Source organism: Neofelis nebulosa, chromosome 1, assembly GCF_028018385.1.
Source record: "Neofelis nebulosa isolate mNeoNeb1 chromosome 1, mNeoNeb1.pri, whole genome shotgun sequence".
Classification (NCBI taxonomy): Eukaryota; Metazoa; Chordata; class Mammalia; order Carnivora; family Felidae; genus Neofelis; species Neofelis nebulosa.
The window spans coordinates 206451616-206470119 of record NC_080782.1 but is presented as its reverse complement, the minus strand read 5'-3'; the positions used below and the strand labels follow the sequence as shown (position 1 = coordinate 206470119).

At 34.7% G+C, this 18504-nt stretch overlaps 1 long non-coding RNA gene across 1 annotated transcript in view; it reads right to left on the bottom strand.

Annotated features, from left to right (window-relative positions):
- LOC131497300 (uncharacterized) overlaps positions 1 to 8515 on the bottom strand; it is a 37903-nt gene extending 29388 nt beyond the window's left edge. Inside the window, exons 1-2 of the long non-coding RNA XR_009254897.1 lie at positions 8380 to 8515; positions 3481 to 3564 (exon numbers count right to left, since the gene is read on the bottom strand). This is a non-coding gene — a long non-coding RNA (uncharacterized LOC131497300). The remainder of the gene's footprint in view (positions 1 to 3480; positions 3565 to 8379) is intronic.
- Positions 8516 to 18504: the final 9989 nt, after the last annotated feature.

The window sequence follows — 18504 nt, the reverse complement described above, 5'->3', positions numbered from 1 at the left end:
TGTCAGCACAGAGCCTGACACAGGAATCAAAACCACGGACTGTGAGACCATGACCTGAGCTGAAGTTGGATGCTCAACAGACTGAGCCAATAACCTAGAAATTTAAAAGATTTCATTCCTACACCAAATTTGTATAATTTTATTAGAGCAGAATTCAAATCACAATATAAATCTCCTGATAGGAAACTTCATGTATTTTTCTAAATTACATTTAAAAATTAAAAATTTATCAATGAAAATATGTAAAATAATTTTTAAAATTCAAAATTATTTTTAAATTGATTGAACACCTGATATTTCTCATCAGGAAAAATGTGGCAAAAATCATTATGTGCATATTAATGAAGCAAAAATATTCAGGTTGAAAGTTTTACTGATTTCATTAGCATGGAATAAAGGGCAGTCATATTGCAGTAAACATTCTAATATGTGAAATATGTATATGAGGAAATGGTGAGGAAGAAGGTTTGAATAATGAGAGGAAGAACAAATATAAAAAAAAACAGAAAATACTTGCAAATCACATACCTGATAAAAATTTATCTAAAAAATACACAAGGAACTCATACAAACTAATAGCAAAAAAAAAAAAAAAAAAAAAAGACCAAAAACCTGATTAAAACATCAACAAAGGCTTAAATACACATTTCTCCAAAGAAAACATCAAGTGGCTAACAATTTGAAAAGGTGGTCAACATCATTAATCATCAGGGAAATAAATGCAAATCAAAATCATAATGAGATATTAGATCACACTTATTAGGATGGTTAGTGTTGAAAAAACAAAGATAACTGTGTTGGTAAAGATTTGGAGAAATTGGAACCCTTATATGCTGTGAGGATGTAAATCAACGCAGCCCCTATGGAAAATGGCATGGAGCTTCCTCAAAAAATTAAGAATAGAACTATCATGTGACCCTGCAATCCCACATTTGAATACATATGTAATGGAAGTGAAATCAGAATCTCTAAGAAATATCTGTACTCCCATGTTCAGTGCAGCATTATTCATAACAGCTAAGCAATCTAAATTTCCAATGATGAACAAATAAAGAAAAGGTGATATGAAATGTTATTTAGCCATAAAGAAAAAGGAAGTCCTGCTATATGCCACAACTTGGAGGAGCCTGGAGGTCATTATGAAAACTGAAAGAACCTAAATACAGCGGGATACTACATGATACCTCTTAGATGAGGAATCCAAAACAGTCCAATTCATAGAAACAGAGAGTAAAATGGTAGCTGTCAGGTGCTGAAGGGTGGGGAACAAAGAGTGGCTTTAGACAAAGGTACAAAGTTTCACTTATGCAAATGGAAAAGGCCTAGAAATTTACTGTTATAGCATAATGCTTAGAGTTAACTATACTGAATTGTAGGGGCACCTGGGTGGCTCAGTTGGTTAAGCATCTGACTCTCGATATTGGCTCAGGTCATGATCTCATGGTTTGTGAGATTGAGCCCCCTGTTGGTCTCTGTGCTATGTTGGTCTCCAGCATGGAGCCTGCTTGGGATTCTCTCGTTACGTCTCCTGTTGCTCCTCCCCCCCCCAAATAAATAAACATTAAAAAAACAAAACAAACAATTAGCAGGTGCCTGAATTACTCAGTTGGTTAAGTGTCCGGCTTCAGCCCAGTTGGTGATCTCATGGTTCAATTCCTGAGTTTGAGCCCTGCATCGGGCTCTCTGCTGTCAGCACAGAGCCCACTTCAGATCCTCTGATCCCCTCCCCACCTCCCCGACTTGTGCTTTCTCCCTCTCGCTCAAAAATAAATAAACATCAATAAATAAATAAACTGTTAAAAAAACCAACTATATTGAATTGTATACTTAAAATTCTGCTAAGTGGGTAGATCTTATGTTAAGGTTCTTTTTTTTTTTTTTTTAAGTTTATTTTTGAGAGCGAAAGCGGGAGCATGGGGGAGGGAGGGACAGAGAGAGACCGAGAGAGAGAATCCCAAGCAGGCTCTGCTTTGTCAGCAAGCAGCTCAATGTGGGGCTCCATCCCATGAACCAGGAGATCATGACCTGAGCCAAAACCAAGTGTCAGAGGTTTAACTGACTGAGCCACCCAGGCACCCCAAGGGGTCTTATAAAATAATATAGTGATAATAACTAAGAAGTTGGAAGGAAACTTTTGGAGGTGATAGATATGTTTATGGCATGGATTGTAATAATGGTTTCATGGATATATACTTATCTCCAAACTCATTAAGTTTTATACATTAAATATGTACAGCTTTGTATGATAATCCTATGTATGTATAGCAATCATACCTCTATAAAGTAGTTAAAAAAGGAAGGGAGGGTTTGACATTAGTGTTTCTATTTCTTCTGATATTTCCTTGAATTATATTTCATAATAAGTTAAGATATGCTTAGCAAGAATAATTTTTGTATGAATAAAATGATATTTATTGAAAGCCTGCTTTCCATAATACCTGATGTCAGTCCTTCTGGTAGCAAAGATGGGTAATTGTCAACTTATCCTTTCACACTATCAAAGACTACATGTAGCTTCTAGTTGGCCTGTTAATAATGTGTTTGAAAAAGCCTTTTGAATCAAAATGTTGGAGAATTTAGTGTTAATCTTTGGACTACTCAGTATTTATAGCTGAAAATGTTTTCTCCAAGTTAAATATTAGAGATATATATGTTTTGTAGAAGTGTGCCTACTTTCTGACCTTCTAAAATTTTTTAGTCTGTATCTTAATAAAATCTCTTCACCAACATTGTTTAAAGCTATATAAGTATAACATATTGAAGAAAAAATTTTCATACATATTAGGTATTTTTAACTGGTTCAAAGTTTTTAAACATTTGTCCTCAAATGGAGGCAATACAATTTTGAAAGCATTAAAAAAAGCCATCAAGTTCAAATATCGGTGTCAACATTATATGGGATTTTTAAAGGCATTTTATTTTTTTTATTTTATTTTAAATGTTTATTTATTTACTTTTGAGAGAGAGAGAGCAGAGTGGGAGAGGGACAGAGAGAGAGAGAGAGGGAGACACAGAATCTGAAGCAGGCTTCAAGCAAGCTCTAAGCTGTCAGCACGGAGCCTGATGCAGGGCTAGAACTCATGAACTGTGAGATCATGACCTGAGCTTAGTCGGACACTTAACCGACGGAGCCACCCAGGTGCCCCTAAAGGCATTTTAATATTTGATGTACTAAAAAGAAGAACTAAGGCTTAATAGAATAAGATTCTGTAGAGCACCTTCCTTATCTGAATAAAAGAATCTGGGCTTGAGACTTCAATGTAACACTTAGGAGATTCCCTAATTCAAAATTTTATGAAACCAACAAAAAGATTGTTTTTAATATAAACAACATTACTATGGAATTTTTATTATACTTTTTTTTTTTTTTACTATAGAACTTACTTAAAAGCATACGATGTAATCTTTAAAAGATGTAGTGTTTGCTTCAGGAACTATTTTCTGTCTACTACCTTTAGAGAAAAACAAAAATATACCTACCTGAAAATTCATTTTATTTTCTGACCTCAATTTTTCTTTTCACTTGTTTTGCTTAGCAGCTGTTTTTCTTCATGTCTTGTACATCTGTTTGGCAAAAAGATATTTTTATCAATGCCAAGTTCCACATTGTCGATTTCTGTTGAACCATGTGTTCATAGTTGAAGTACATAAGTATTTTTGGCATTTTTACTAACAAAGCAAGTTTGATTTTGGTAATGGTCCTCACAAAATGGCAAACGTTCTTTATTGTTAGAGGATGATTTTGTTAATATGACTGTGTTCCTGGCTTTACCCTCAATTTGGTAATTATCTCATCCATGCAGTGTCACTTATTTCAGAATGTTGAGTGTGTCTTCCTCTTGTCTTCAAAGGGAGGATAGCTTCCTGATAGGGAAGAAAGCCTCATTTAACAGAAATGCAAAGGTTAGGAAGCATTCCATTCAACATCACCAAGCATGTCCTAGCTACACCATTAGATATTTATTCCTTTGACTGTGGTAGCTCATGATTGTTATTATTTTATAGCTTGTTTATACTCAGATTTATGTAGTAGATCTAATGATACAGGAAAATATATTTAAATGAAGTTTTATATATTGGACAGATATATTACAGAATACTTATATTGCTAAATATTTTAGATTAGTATCTTTCCCATTTTATTTAGATCAGCATATTAATATCTTTATTACAAAAGTACAAATTAAAGTTCAGGAATCTATTATGAAGAGTTTGTTATGTTAACGTATTAGTTTTCTATTGGCGATATAACAAACTTCACAACTTATGTGGCTTGAAATAACACCCGTTTGTTATCTCAGTTCATGGGGCACAAAACAAGGGTAGACAGCAACAAGCTGGGTCCTCTGCTTGCCGTTTCACAAGGATGAAATCAAAGTGTTAAGAGAGCTGTGTTCTTTTTGGGAGGCTTTGGGGCTGCATCTGCGTCCAAATTCATTGAGATTATGGTCCAAATTCAGCTCCTTGCAGTTGTAGGACTGAAGTTTCAATTCTTTGAGGTCTATAAGCTAGAAGCCTTTCTCGGATTCTTAAGGCATTCCTCATCATATTACCTCATCCATTTTCAAACCAAAATTGGTGGATTGAGTCCTTCTCACTCTTTACGTTAAATCTCTCTGACTTCTCTTGCTACCTCTTTCTGACCCCAGTCAAAAAAGTTCTCTGCTTTTAAAGACTTAATGTGATTAGATTGGGCCAGCCTGAATGATGGGTAATGCAGAATAATCTCCCTATTTTAAAGTATGTAAACTTGGGGCGTCTGGGTGCCTCAGTGGTTGAGCGTCCGACTTTGGCTCAGGTCATGATCTCGAGGTTCATGAGTTCAGCATGAGTTCAAGCCCTGTGTCAGGCTCTGTGCTGGCAGCTCGGAGCCTGGAGCCTGCTTCAGATTCTGTCCCCCTCTCTCTCCGCCCCACCCCTGCTTGTGCTCTGTCTCTCTGTGTCTTTCAAAAATGAATAAACATAAAAAAATTGTTTAAGTGTGTAAACTTAACTACATTTGCAAAATCCTTTTTACCATGTAACACTACATATTCATAGGTTCCAGGGATCAGCACGTAGACATTTTTCAGTCATTCTGTCTACTACACTTAGTACATATCTTAGCTGAAATTTTATCCAGATTTTAGTGACTTTACTTTATTCTTAATATTAAATGGATGCTTTCCTAAATTTTAAGGGACCTCTAACATTGCCCATTATCCTGAATTAACCGATTCTTTGCCTTAAATTTTTGAAATTGACCAGAGTGACAATGTTACAAAATGACTTTGCGGCTAGTTATATTTATCTACCTATTTTCATTCTCCTTGGCTCACCACAATGATTCAAGCAAATTATCCTTGTACTGAAACAGTACAAGAGGCCAGTTGGATAAATGCATGAGGGAAAAAAAAGATGAAATGGAAATAGAATCCAAATTTTACCATGTCTTACCACCTTTAATTTAGAGTAAAAAAAAAAAAAAAAAGAAATTACTTTAAAACATTGCCTTCCACTAAGGATAGACATCATTCACAATGGAGATAATGATAATTGTTCATCCTCGACCTTGGATTAGTTTTGTTATCTTCATCATTACATTTAGAAACACAGCAATAAAATTGAGTCTGAAGTTCCACCTTTCTAGACTTGATGGAATAAAGCAGTAGCCCCAATGTCTGAGTCAGTTCAACCATTTTATGGTGTTCTGTGCTTTAGCACTTGTAGGTAAGATAGAATTTTCCTATTTAAATTGTAAATTAGGGATACTTATTTATTTAGCTCTTTTGAATTTTTTCTTCCTGAGACACACTCATAGAAGGAATAGTCCATCACTTTATTAAAATTAAAATTGAACCCAGGAAAAGAAGATTAATAATTAGAATATGCTTTGGCTAAATCTTTTTAATCAATAGAAGATTATATTTTATTTATTTATTTTTTTTTAAGTTTATTTATTTTGAGGAGGCGGAAGGGCAGAGAGAGAGGGAGAGAGAGAATCCCAAGCAGGCTTGTGCTGTCAGCACAGAGCCCATGCGGGGCTCGATCCCACGAACTGTGAGATCATGACCTAAGCCGAAATCAAGAGTCAGATGCTCAACTGACTGAGTTATCCAGGTTCCCCTATTTTATTTATTTTCTATATTAGAATGAAAATATATACATCTTTGAATCCCCCATGTTAATATTGATGTTTTAAGAGATGACTGTAACAGTGTTCTGCAGAGGTGTATTTCAGTTTATAGCAGTCACTTTTTTTATACTTAAGCTTCCAAATTAAGATAAACTTTAACAACTATTTCAGATATAAAGTATGGCTTTCAGTGAAAGAACATTTGCTTAATCTATAATAATCGTGGCATCAATAAAAAATTGGCAAAGAATTTTCTTTTGTTAGTCATTTGAGTTAAATCACTCTATATTTCAGGAAGTGATCTCTATGCTATGCTGTTTATGTGTTTACTTTCTGATATTAATCTACTTTAATATACTCTTCCAAGATCTTTTTGCTATACTGTGATTTTACTTTTGATATATACTCCATATATATCAAAATATATATAGTTCACATGTTTATGTCAACATGCTTATCTATAATACTTTTCAAAATGACTGAAATCTTTGCTGTCACCACCCTGTCCCCATACTGATATTTTCAAACTTCAGGAATTCCAGCAGAATACTTTATCTAGAAGTAAGAATCTTGAGTTGAATGTCTTTAAGGTTGATCAAAATGGAAATATCACAGTGGTCTATTTGTATCTTGTCCCTTGAACATGACAGATATCTCAGTAGTGAATCATCTTGGTTTAGATATATGGTTTTTAATTTACACAACAAAAACGAGGAAAGTCAATGTAACTGAGAATTTTGGCAAAGTACTTTTTTTCCCTCTCAAAAATTTTGAGCTAGTATCTGTTATTTAAGCACTAGGAATCTAACTTTGAGCTATTGGACATTTTAAAAAATAAGAACCTTCTATGAATGCACAAATGTATTTTTTTCATAAGTTAGGATAAATGTTGAAATTTTGGGTTTCTTTTACTTTGGATGGTTTTGACAGAAACTATGGCTTCATTGGAGATATGAATGATTAAGCTGACACATGAAAGATAAATACTTATTATTTTAGTGAAGGAAGTTGGGGATGAATATTTTATAAAGAAGTAGTAGCTCTTTCAAAGAGTAGATGGTGAGAAAAGTAGAGCAGTTTTTCAAAAACTTAGATACATTCAGTAAAGCTATATTGAAAAAAAATAGGAAAAGGTAATTTGTGGCAAAGTGAGCCAGAAAATTTAAGTAGACACCAGGAAAAGGAGATTTTATTTTGACTGACCTAAAACCTATGATATGCTATGAGTGAATTCTGTCACATATTAAAATGGAATCTGGAAGAAGAAGAGAAAGAAGCTAGAAGTAAAATATTTGAAAACATAATGTCAAATTTCTCAAATGAGAAAAAATCATTACTTATACATCCAAGAAGCTCAAGTAGGATAATCACACAAAACACACATACACATATATACTTTTTAATTTTACACACACACACACACACACACACACACACACACACTATATTATCTATCAAGTTGATGATAGCAAAGTATAAAGACAAAATCATGGAAGAACCAAAAGAAAAGCAACACATCCCTTAGTGGGAAACAACAGCATGATAAACATCTGATTATGACCAAAAAAAAAAAAAAAGTATGAAGACAATTGAATGACAAATTGAAAGGAAAATAACAAGCAAAACAAACAAATGAACAAAGCTGCTATCAAAGGATTCTATATCCAGTGAAACTATCCTTCAGAAATAAAATGAAATTAATACATTTAAAGATAAATAAAAATGGGAATAATCCAGCTTTATCAGCCTTGTGTTATACAAACTATGAAAGTCAGAAGTAAAGTAGATGGTAACAGTGATCTATGGGAAGGAAAGAACAACCCCAGAAGTTATAATTTGTTAGTACACGCACACACACAAACCTACACACAAACACACGCACAAGCACGTGTATATATGCATGTTTTTTTCTATTAACTTCTTTAAATGACATGTTTGTTTAAAAATAAGAATATAAAGATCTTGTTGGATATATAACATAAATAAGTAGACATAATACATATGCCAATATTAGCAAATAAGGTGTTAAAGGGAATTGAGCTCTATTAGTAAAATTTTTCTATATCTACCAAATTTAAATCAGGACTAACCTGAAATATGTTGCAATAAATTAAAGATGTGTAATACAATTCCTAGAGAAATCACTGAAACACACACTTACATGCACTCTTTTTTTTTTTAAATCTTTTATTTTAATTCCGGTTAGTTAACATACTGTTAGTATCAGCTGTACAATATAGTGATTCAACGATTCTATACATTACCTAGTGCTCAGCTCATGACAACTGCACTGTGGGTTCGGCTCTCGGCTTTGTCCAGCAAAGGCAGGGATGGCAGTAAGTATTACTCAAGACTCCATGCAAGTCAAGGGAGGTGAGAAGGGAGTCTAAGGGAGGTCTCCCTGAGATGCTCTCAAGCTCCTGTATTTGTTGAGCATACATTTAGGGTAACATCGCACAATATTCAGTGGGCCACGTGCCAGTAAGAATGCATAGATATGTGCAGAAAAACGAGACAGGGTAAAATATCCCAAGCGATAACATGGTCTAAGGAATTTCTGAGCACAGGCTATCTAACCCCTAGATATACATTAACTAGATAAGCAAAGCCCCCTAGGTATACATTAACTAGGTAAGTGAACCATGACTACTGTTTTCAGCAAGACCAGAAAGCAGTTTTCTGCTTTGCAATGCGTTCTCTATAATCTCCTAACCCAGGATATAGCTATTTGATTTCCCTCACTGGACTCCTTACTGTCCATCACCTATTTAACCCATCCACCCACATACCTCCCCTTTGGTAAAAGTTGTTACCAGTTTGGCAAACAGTTTGTTCTTTATAATCAAGAATATGTTTCTTGATTTGTCTCTCTCCTCTTGTCTGTCTCTTTTCCCTTTCCTCATTTGTTTTGTTTCTTAAATTCCACATATGAGTGAAATCATATGGTATTTGTCTTTCTCTGACTTAACTTTGCTTAGCATTATACTCTCTATCTCTATCCATGTCCTAGAAAATGGCAAGATTTCATTCTTTTTATGATGGATGCTTGGGCTGTTTCCATAATTTGGCTATTGTAAACAATGCTGCTATAAGCATAGTGGTGCATATATCCCTTTGAGTTAGTGTTTTTATATTTTCTGGGTAAATACCCAGTAGTGTGATTGTTGCATCACAGGGTAGTTCTATTTTTAATTTTTTTAAAAAAGTGTTTATTTATTTTGAGAGAGAGAGAGAGAGTACATGTACATGAACACACATGAGCTATTAAGGGAGGGGCAGAGAGAGGGGAGAATCCTAAGCAGTCTCCACACCATCAGCACAGAGCCCAATGCAGAGCTAAATCCCATGAACCAGGAGATCATGACCTGAGCTGAAGTCAAGTTTCAGATGCTTAATGGACTAAGCCACCCAGGCGTCCCTATTTTTAACTCTATGAGGAATCTCCATACTGTTTTCCATAGCGAGTGCACCAGTTTGCATTCCCACCAATGATGTACGAAGGTTCCTTTTTCTGCACATCTTTGTCAACATCTGTTGCTTCTCGTGTTGTTGATTTTAGCCATTCTGACAGGTGTGAGGTATCTTGTACTTTTGATTTGTGTTTCCCTGATGATCAGTGATGTTGGGCATCTTTTCATGTGTCTATTGGACATCTGGAGGTCTTCTTTTCAGGAATGTCTGTTCATGTCTTCTGCCCACTTTTAATCAGATTATTCATTTTTTAGATGTTGAATTGTATCTGTTATATTTTGGATACCAATCCTTTATCGGAGATGTTATTTGCAAATATCTTCTCCCATTCCATAGGTTACCTTTTAATTTAGTTGATTGTTTAGTTCACTGTGTAGAAGCTTTTTATTTTCATGTAGTCCCAACAATTTATTTTTGCTATTGTTTCCCTTGCTTTAGGAGACATATCTAGAAAACAGTTTACAGCCTATGTCAAAGAAGTTACTGCCTGTGTTTTCTTCTAGGATTTTTTATGGTTTCAGGTCTCACTTTTAGATCTTTAATCCATTTTGAATTTATTTTTGTGTTGGTGTAAGGAAGTGGTCCAGCTTCATTCTTCTCCATGTCACTGTCTAGTTTTCCTAACACCATTTTTTTGAAGAGATTGTTTTTTTTTCCCCATTGGATATTCTTTCCTGCTTTGTCAAAGATGAATTGGCCATATGTTACGGATTTATTTCTGGATTTTCTGTTCTGCTCCATTGATCTATGTGTCTATTCTTGTGCCAGTAGTGTTTTGATTAATACAGCTTTGTAATATAACTTGAAGAGTGGAATTATGTTGCCTCCAGCTTTGCTTTTCTTTTTCAAGATTGCTTTAGTTATTTGAGGTCTTTTGTGATTCCTTATAAATTTTGAGATTGTTCTAGTTCTGTGAAAAATGTTGGTATTTTGATGAGGATTGCATTAAATGTGTGGATCGCATTGTGTAGTATAGATATTTTAACAATATTTGTTCTTCTGATCCATGAGTGTGGAGGGTCTTTCCATTTCTTTGGGTTGTCTTCAATATTTTTCATCATTGTTTTATAGTTTTCAGAGTATAGGTCTTGCACCTGTTTGGCTGAGTTTATTCCTAGGTATCTTATTATTTTTGGTGCAAGAGTTTTCTTAATTTCTCTTTCTGCTGTTTGATTATTATTTATTATACTGCAACAGATTTCCATATATTGATTTTGCACCCTGAGATTTTACTGAATTTATCAGTTCTAGCAGTTTTTTTGGTGGAGTCTTTTGGGTTTTCTGTATGTAGTACCATGTCATCTGTAAATAGTGAAGGTTTAACTTTTTCCTTATCAATTTGGATGCTTTTAAGGTCTTTTTTGTTGTTTGATTGCTCTGACTAGGACTTCCAGTACTATGTTGAATAAAATTGGTGACAGTGGACATCCTTGTCTTTTTCCTGACCTTAGGGGAAAAAATCTCTCAGTTTTTTTAGGAGGATGTTAGCAATGCACTTTTTGTAAACGGTCTTTATTATGTTGAAGTATGCTCCCTTTGTCAGATGCTTTTTCTTCATCTTTTGAGGGGATCATATGGTTCTTATCCTTTCTGTTATTGATATGACGTATCACATTGATTGAAATGTGAATATTCAACCACCCTTGCAATCTAGGAATAAATCCCTCTTGATCATGGTGAATATTTTTAATTAATTAATTAATTAAACTTATTTATTTTGAGAGAGAGTATCATCAGGGCAGGGCAGAGAGGGAGGGATACAGAGAGAATCCCAAACAGGCTCCACACTGTCAGTACGGACCCCATTGTGGGGCTCGAACTCAAACTGTGACCTCATGACCTGAGCTGAAACTAAGAGTCAGATGCCTAACCAACTAAGCCACCCAGGTGATCCAAAGAACAATTTTTTAAATGTATTGTTGGATTTGGTTTGCTAGTATTTATGGAAGATTTTTGCTTCTATAGTCATCAGAGATATGGGCCTGTAGGTCTCTTTTATTGATGTCTTTGTCTGGTTTTGCTATCAGGGTAATGCTGTCCTCATGGAATGAATTTGGAAGTTTACTTTTCTTTTCTATTTTTTTGGAATAGTTTGCGAAGAATAGGTTAATTCTTTAAATGTTCAGTAGAATTTTCCTGTGAAGCCATCTGTTCCTAGACCTTTGTTTTTTGGGGAGTCTTTTGTTTACTGATTCCATTTCTTTACTGGTTATTAGTATGTTTGAAATTTCTATTCCTGTTTCAATGTTGGTAGTATATATGTTTCTAGGAAGTTTCAACGTTGGTAGTATATATGTTTCTAGGAATTTATACATTGTTTTTAGATTGTTCAACTTATTGGCATATAGTTTTTCATAATATTCTCTTATAAAAATTTTGTTTTAACATTTATTCAGTTTTGAGAGGCAGAGACAGAGTGTGAGCCAGGGAGGGTCAGAGAGAGAGAGAAAGAGAGACAGAATCTGAAGCAGACTCTGGGCTCTGGGCTGTCAATGCAGAGCCTGACACGGGGCTTGAACTCATGAACCATGAGATCATGACCTGAGCTGAAGTCAGCTGCTTAACCGACTGAGCCACCCAGGCACCCCTTGAATATTCTCTTATAACAGTTTGTATTTCTATGGTTTGGGTTGTTATTTCTCCTCTATCATTTGTGATTTTATGTGTTTGAATCCTTTCTCTTTTTTTTTTTTTTTTTTTTTTTGCTTGATAAGTCTGAGTAGGGATTATCAATTTTATTGAAAAATTTTTAGAGTAAATCTTTTTATTTTAGAGAGAGAGGGGGAAAGGGGCAGAGGGAGGGAGAGAGAATATTAAATAGGCTCCTTGCTGAGCATGGAGCCTGACACAGGACTCAATCTCACAACCCTGGGATCGTGACCTGAGCCGAAATCAAGAGTTGGATGCTCAACAGAGTGAGCCACCCAGATGCCACGATTATGTTGATTTTGTTTTTAAAAGACCCTGCTCCTGGTTTCACTGATATGTTCTATTGGTTGTTTGTTTGTTTGAGTTTCTATTTCATTTCTTTCTGATGTATTCTTTATCATTCCCTTCCTTCTGCTGGTTTTAGGTTTTGTTTGCTGTTCTTTTTCTAGATGATTTAGGTGTAAGGTTAGGTTATTTGAGATTTTTCTAGATTCTTGAGGTAGGTTTGTATTGCTACTTCCCTTTTAGAACTGCTTTTCTGCATCCCAATGGTTTTGGAATGTTGTGTTTTCATTTTCACTCATTTCCGTGGGCTTTTTAATTTATTCTTTTATTTCCTGGTTGATCCATTCATTGTTTAGTAGCATGTTATTTAACCTCCATGTATTTATGGTCTTTACAGATTTTTTCTTTTGTTTTGTTTTTTTGTGCTTGACTTTTAGTTTCATAGCATTGTGGTCAGAAAAGATGCATGGTATGAATTTCATCTTGATTTTGTTGAGGCTTATTTTGTGGGCTAGTATGTGATCTCTTCTGGAGAATATTCCATGTGCACTTAAAAAGAATGTATATTCTTCTCTTTTACAATTAAGTGTTCTGTATATGTCTATTAAATCCATCTGTTCCAGTGTGTCATTAAAAACCTTTGTTTCTTTGTTCATTTTCTCTTTAGATGATCTTAAGTTGGGTTTTAAAGTCCCTTACTATTATTGTATTATCAATTAGTTCCTTCCATTTTTTACTAACTCTTTTATGTATTTGGGTGCTTTATGTTGGGTGCATAAATACTTACAATTGTCATATATTCTTATTGCATTTCCCCCTTTATTATTATATAGTGTCCTTCTTTGGACATTTGTTTCTTCTTGTTTTCAAGTCTATTTTGTCCAATATAAGTATTGCTAATTTGGTTTTCTTTTGACATCTATTTGCATGATAAATGTTTTTATAACCCCTCACTTTCAGGCTGAGGGTATCTTTAGGTCTAAAATGGGTATTTTGTAGGAAACATAAATGATTATTATTTTTGTTATCCATTCTAACATCCTGTGTCTTTTTATTGGAGTGTTTTGTCCATTTACATTCAAAGTAACTATTGATAGAAATGTATTTAGTGCCATTTTATTACTTGTCTTGTTTCTGGATCTTTTCTTGTCTTTTATGGTTTGATGATTTTATTTAGTGATATATTTGGGATTTCTTTCTCTTTATTCTTTACACTTTATTTGTGGCTTTTGATATAAACCAAACATTAGGTTTGTGTCTAACTTCTTCTGCATATAGCAGTTTATATTAAGTTCATGGTTGTTTACATTTAAATTTATTCCTTACTCCTCTCCTGTCCACATTTTAGGTATATGTTGTCAAAACTGCATCCTTTTATTTTGTGAATTCTTTGACTGATTTTTTAAAGAAATATTAATTTTTACTGCTTTTGTATTTCCTACTTTCATACTTTCACGTTTGGTTCTTCCTTTCCACTCACAGTCTCTTTTAATATTTCTTGCTTGTCTGGTTGAGTGGTTATGAACTTCTTTAGTTGTGATTTCACTGGGAAACTCTTTGTCTTTCCCTCTATTTTGAATGATAGCCTTGCTGGATAGAGTATTCTGGGCTGCAAATTTTTCTTATTCAGAACTTTGTATAGGTCATGGCATTCCTTTCTGGCTTGGAAAATTTCTGCTGAAAAATCCGCTGGTAGCAGGGTTTTCCCTTATATGTTATTGACTTATTTTGTCATGAGGCCTTACATTTTTTTTTTAATCACTGTATTTTACCAGTTTAATTACAGCAACTTGGTTGGATCTGCTTTTATTGATTTCTTGGGTGTTCTCTGTGCCTTGTAAATCTGCATATATGTTTCCTTACCCAGATTAGGAAAGTTTTTAGCTATTATTTCCACAAATAAATTTCCTAGCCCCTTTTCTCTCTCTTCTCCTTTTTCTGGGACTCCTGTAATACAGATATTATTATGTTTGATGGAGTCACTGAATTCCCTAAATCTATTCTCATTTTGCATAGTTCTTTTCTCTCTTTTGTTCTGCTTGATTACTTTTCATCACTGTGTCTTCTAGGTCATTAATTCCTTCCTCTGTTTTTTCCAGCCTGCTGTTCATTCCATTAAGAGTGTTTCTCACTTCATTTATTGAGCCCTTTTCTCTGCTGTGTTATTTCTTATCTTTGTGTTAAAGGTTTCACTCATGTCTTCCACCATTTTCTTAAGTTCAGTGAGTATCCTTATGATTATTTGCTTTAAATTCTCCATCAGATATGTTAATTATATCTATTCATTTAGATCTCTGGCCATGGCCTTGTCCTATTCTTTCAGGGATAAATTTGCCTTCTCATTTTATCTAAGTCTCCATGCCTGATTTTCTGTGTTAGGAAAGTTAGCTTTGTTTCCTGTTCTTGAGGGTAATGGCCTTATGAAGAAGTGGTCCTATAATGACCTGTTGTGTAGTGTCCTCTGTTCTCTGTGACCTGGGGCCAAGAGTTTCTTCAATGTGTTTTGTGTGTGTTCTGCTGTTTTCTCTTGGTTGCTTTATTTTTAGACCAGTCATCTTCATAGGCTATTGTGGCCAGTGTTTAGTCCCTGGCTTGAATGTGATGCTTTTTAACTAGGAGTGCTTTGGTCTGCTTGCTACATGAGACCTATCACCGCTGCTGTTGGAACTAAGACTCTGCAAAACCCATGAGTAGGGAGACATATTGAGAGCAGAAGTTTGGGCTGGTCTTCTGTGGGAGGTCACCTGCAGTTCTAGGAAGGAATCAAGCAAGACTTGGAAGGCTAGTTCCACTGGAGCATGGGAGAGGGGACAGGGCTTGGTGTAAGTGAGGTAGCCAGTATGGGTGCCCTGCTGGTTCCTGAAGATGGCCCTGTGCTCATTCTGATGGGTGGGAGTGGTAAATGACACTTGCCATTTCCTTTGTTCTCAGAGTTGTCTCTCTCTGAACACTGCCTCTCTGTGTTGTGCTCCAAAATGAGAAAATAACCTCCCCACTGTGTGCCCCAGGTGCTCTTCAGATTGCTAATTCCATGCTCTGTGACTGCAGGTAGTTTGCATGCCTTCTCTCCAAATTCAGAGCAATGCCCTCCAGGCTGTATCCCAGTCAAGCCTGTTGAACTGTAAAACTTCAGACTTTAAGCACTGTTGATTGCCAGAAGTCCCAAAATTCAGCTCTTCTCACTTTCCACGCCAGTTGTTGTGGGGATTCACTTTCCCTATGTACTCCCCCCTTGTTAGTCTGTCTCTACCCTGCTCAGTGACTGCAGTCACACCACAGTGGCCATGATTCTATTCTCTTCCAGACTGTGTCTCCATACTTTCTACCTTTCTCGATGTGGCCTTTTTTCTACATTTAGTTGTGGAGTTTGTTCTGCCAGTCTCAAGTCAATTTCTGGGGTACTTAGAATGATTTGGTAGTTATCTGGTTATATATATGAGACAAGGTAAGCCTAGGATCCTCCTCTCCCTCTGCCATCTTCTATTGAAAGAACTACATGCACTCTTAATGGTAGAAGAATACACAGAATAGGATGATATAACATTTGTAAATATATGTGCACATAATTGTGGAGTTCCAAAATCCTTGAAGTAGACCTTACAGAATAGAAAGGAGAAATAGAAAATTCAATAATGATAAACGAATATTTTGGTAATTTTCTTTAGTAATTGAAAGCACAAGGAGGTGAAATATCTCTAAGAATATAGAAAATAGGGAAGCATTGGGGTACCTGGGTGACTCAGTCAGTTAACTGTCTGACTCTTGGTTTTGGCTTAGGTCATGATCTCACAGTTTCATGGGTTCAAGCCATGCTTCAGGCTCTGTGCTGGCAGCACGGAGCCAGCTTGGGATTCTCTCTCTTTCCCTCTCTCTCTGCCCTTCCTCTACTCATACTGTCTCTGTCTCTCAAAATAAATAAACTTTAAAAAAAGAAAAAGAAAATAAGGCAACACTGTCAGCAAACCTGACCTAATTAGCATCTACAGAATACTCTATCAAACATGTCTAAGATATGTATTTGTTTATGTGTAGAGAGTCTATCAAGTAGTATATACCACTGGATGAATCATAAAATAAGTTCCCTTAAGTTTAAAGGATTGGAATTATTTGATCTCTTACCACAGTTGATTCATATTGCAAATTGGTAACAGAAAGAAATTCAGCCAACTCACAGATATGTAGAAATTAACACATTTCTAAGTAAATCGTAAGTCAAGGGGAAAGCCTCATAGTAGCAAATAGAAAATACCTCAAATTAACTAACAATGGACTACATACAAAAAAATCTCTGGGATGCTGCTAAAGTAGTGCTTAGAGGGAAATTTACATTTAATGTTTGTATTATGAAAGAACAGTGATTTAATGTCGGTGCTCTAGATTTTGCCATGAGAAGCTAGAAAAAATGAGAATATTAAACCCTAATGTAAGCAGACAGAAGGAAAAAAAATGAAAAAGATCAGAGCAGAAAATGATAAAATAGAAAAAGATAAAGCAATATATAAAAGCGACAAAAAATCATGAAACAAAGGATAAAACTTTGGGTAAATGATTAATTTTTAAAAATGCCAATTCTGAAATAAAAGCCAGGACCTCAGTGCATAACTTACAGACATTAAGATGATAATAAATAAGTATGATAAACAGCTATATGCTAGTAAATATGCCAATTTAGATGAAATGAACACATTCTATGAAAAACAACTGCTTTAAGACAATGAGAAAATATAAATAATCCTATATCAATGAAATAAATTTAAATGAGTTTAATTGTTAAATTAAACTCACCCCACAAAGTAAAATTTAGTCCTAATTGCTCACTAGTGATTTTTTTTTAAATCTTTAAGAAATTTTATCAATATCCCTTAATTTTTATCAATCTCCCTTAATTTAATTTTTTGAGAAGGAATACTTTTCAACTTATTTTAATGGGAAAGCATTACCCTGATGTGAGAGCCAAAGACATCACATTAAAAGGAAATTTGAGTCCAATATCCCTTGTGAAGACCGATATAGGCATCTTAACAAAATGTTAAATTGAATACATTCGTGTATATATGAGGACAATACCTGACCAATGGCATAAAGGAATATTTTTTTGGCAAAGGAAGTGTTGTAATATCTAGTTTTGGTATTGTTCGATCACTGTATAAATTTGTCAAATCCATCAAACTATTCCCTGAGAATATGTGACTTTTGTTTTATATATAATTAAACCAAGTTGCAATAAAATTCTGTATTCACTACGCACAGTAACTTAACCACCCCAAATTTAAAGAACTTATAATTTTATTAACAATTCTTATAAATACCTAAGACTTTTAAGATAAAGTCACAGTTCTTCCCAGTCTCATGTGTGGTATCGCTTATGTAACATAATAATAGATAAGCCCTTGTCATTTAATGAAATAAGTGCTTTAATTAAAAGACACAATTTTAGGCTAGAGGAAAAAAGGTAAGATGTGCTGCTCATAAGAGACAAACTTAAAGTATAAAGAAATTATTAAAAGTATTAAGTATTCAATAGCAATATTAAAAGTAAAAGAATGGTGGATAGATTATAATATTTTTCAGCAGGTATTTATTCTCCTTCTCCCTAACTTTATGAGAATGTTATACTTCTTACTTCATTGATGTTGAGCTTGTGATATTCCTTGCAATGACCAATATGAGGTGCATAGATACGACTTGTGGTGCATTCAGGCAGAGGCTTTTAATATGTTTTTAGGGCTTCTCTTGATATTTTACATTCCTTCTCATCACCATAAGAAGTGCACATACCACACAGGAGCTGCTCTTCTAGCAAGATTGCTGGCATGAAAAGACTTGTGAAAGACCTACCCCTAGCCTGGATGGAGCCTGGAGCAATGGCGTCACACCTGACTCACAGAATTTATGAAACATATTTGTATAATAAGTCATTGAAACCCCAGGCATTGCATTTTATTCATGTAAAAACCAACCAAAGCAAATCTTAGGCTGTGGGT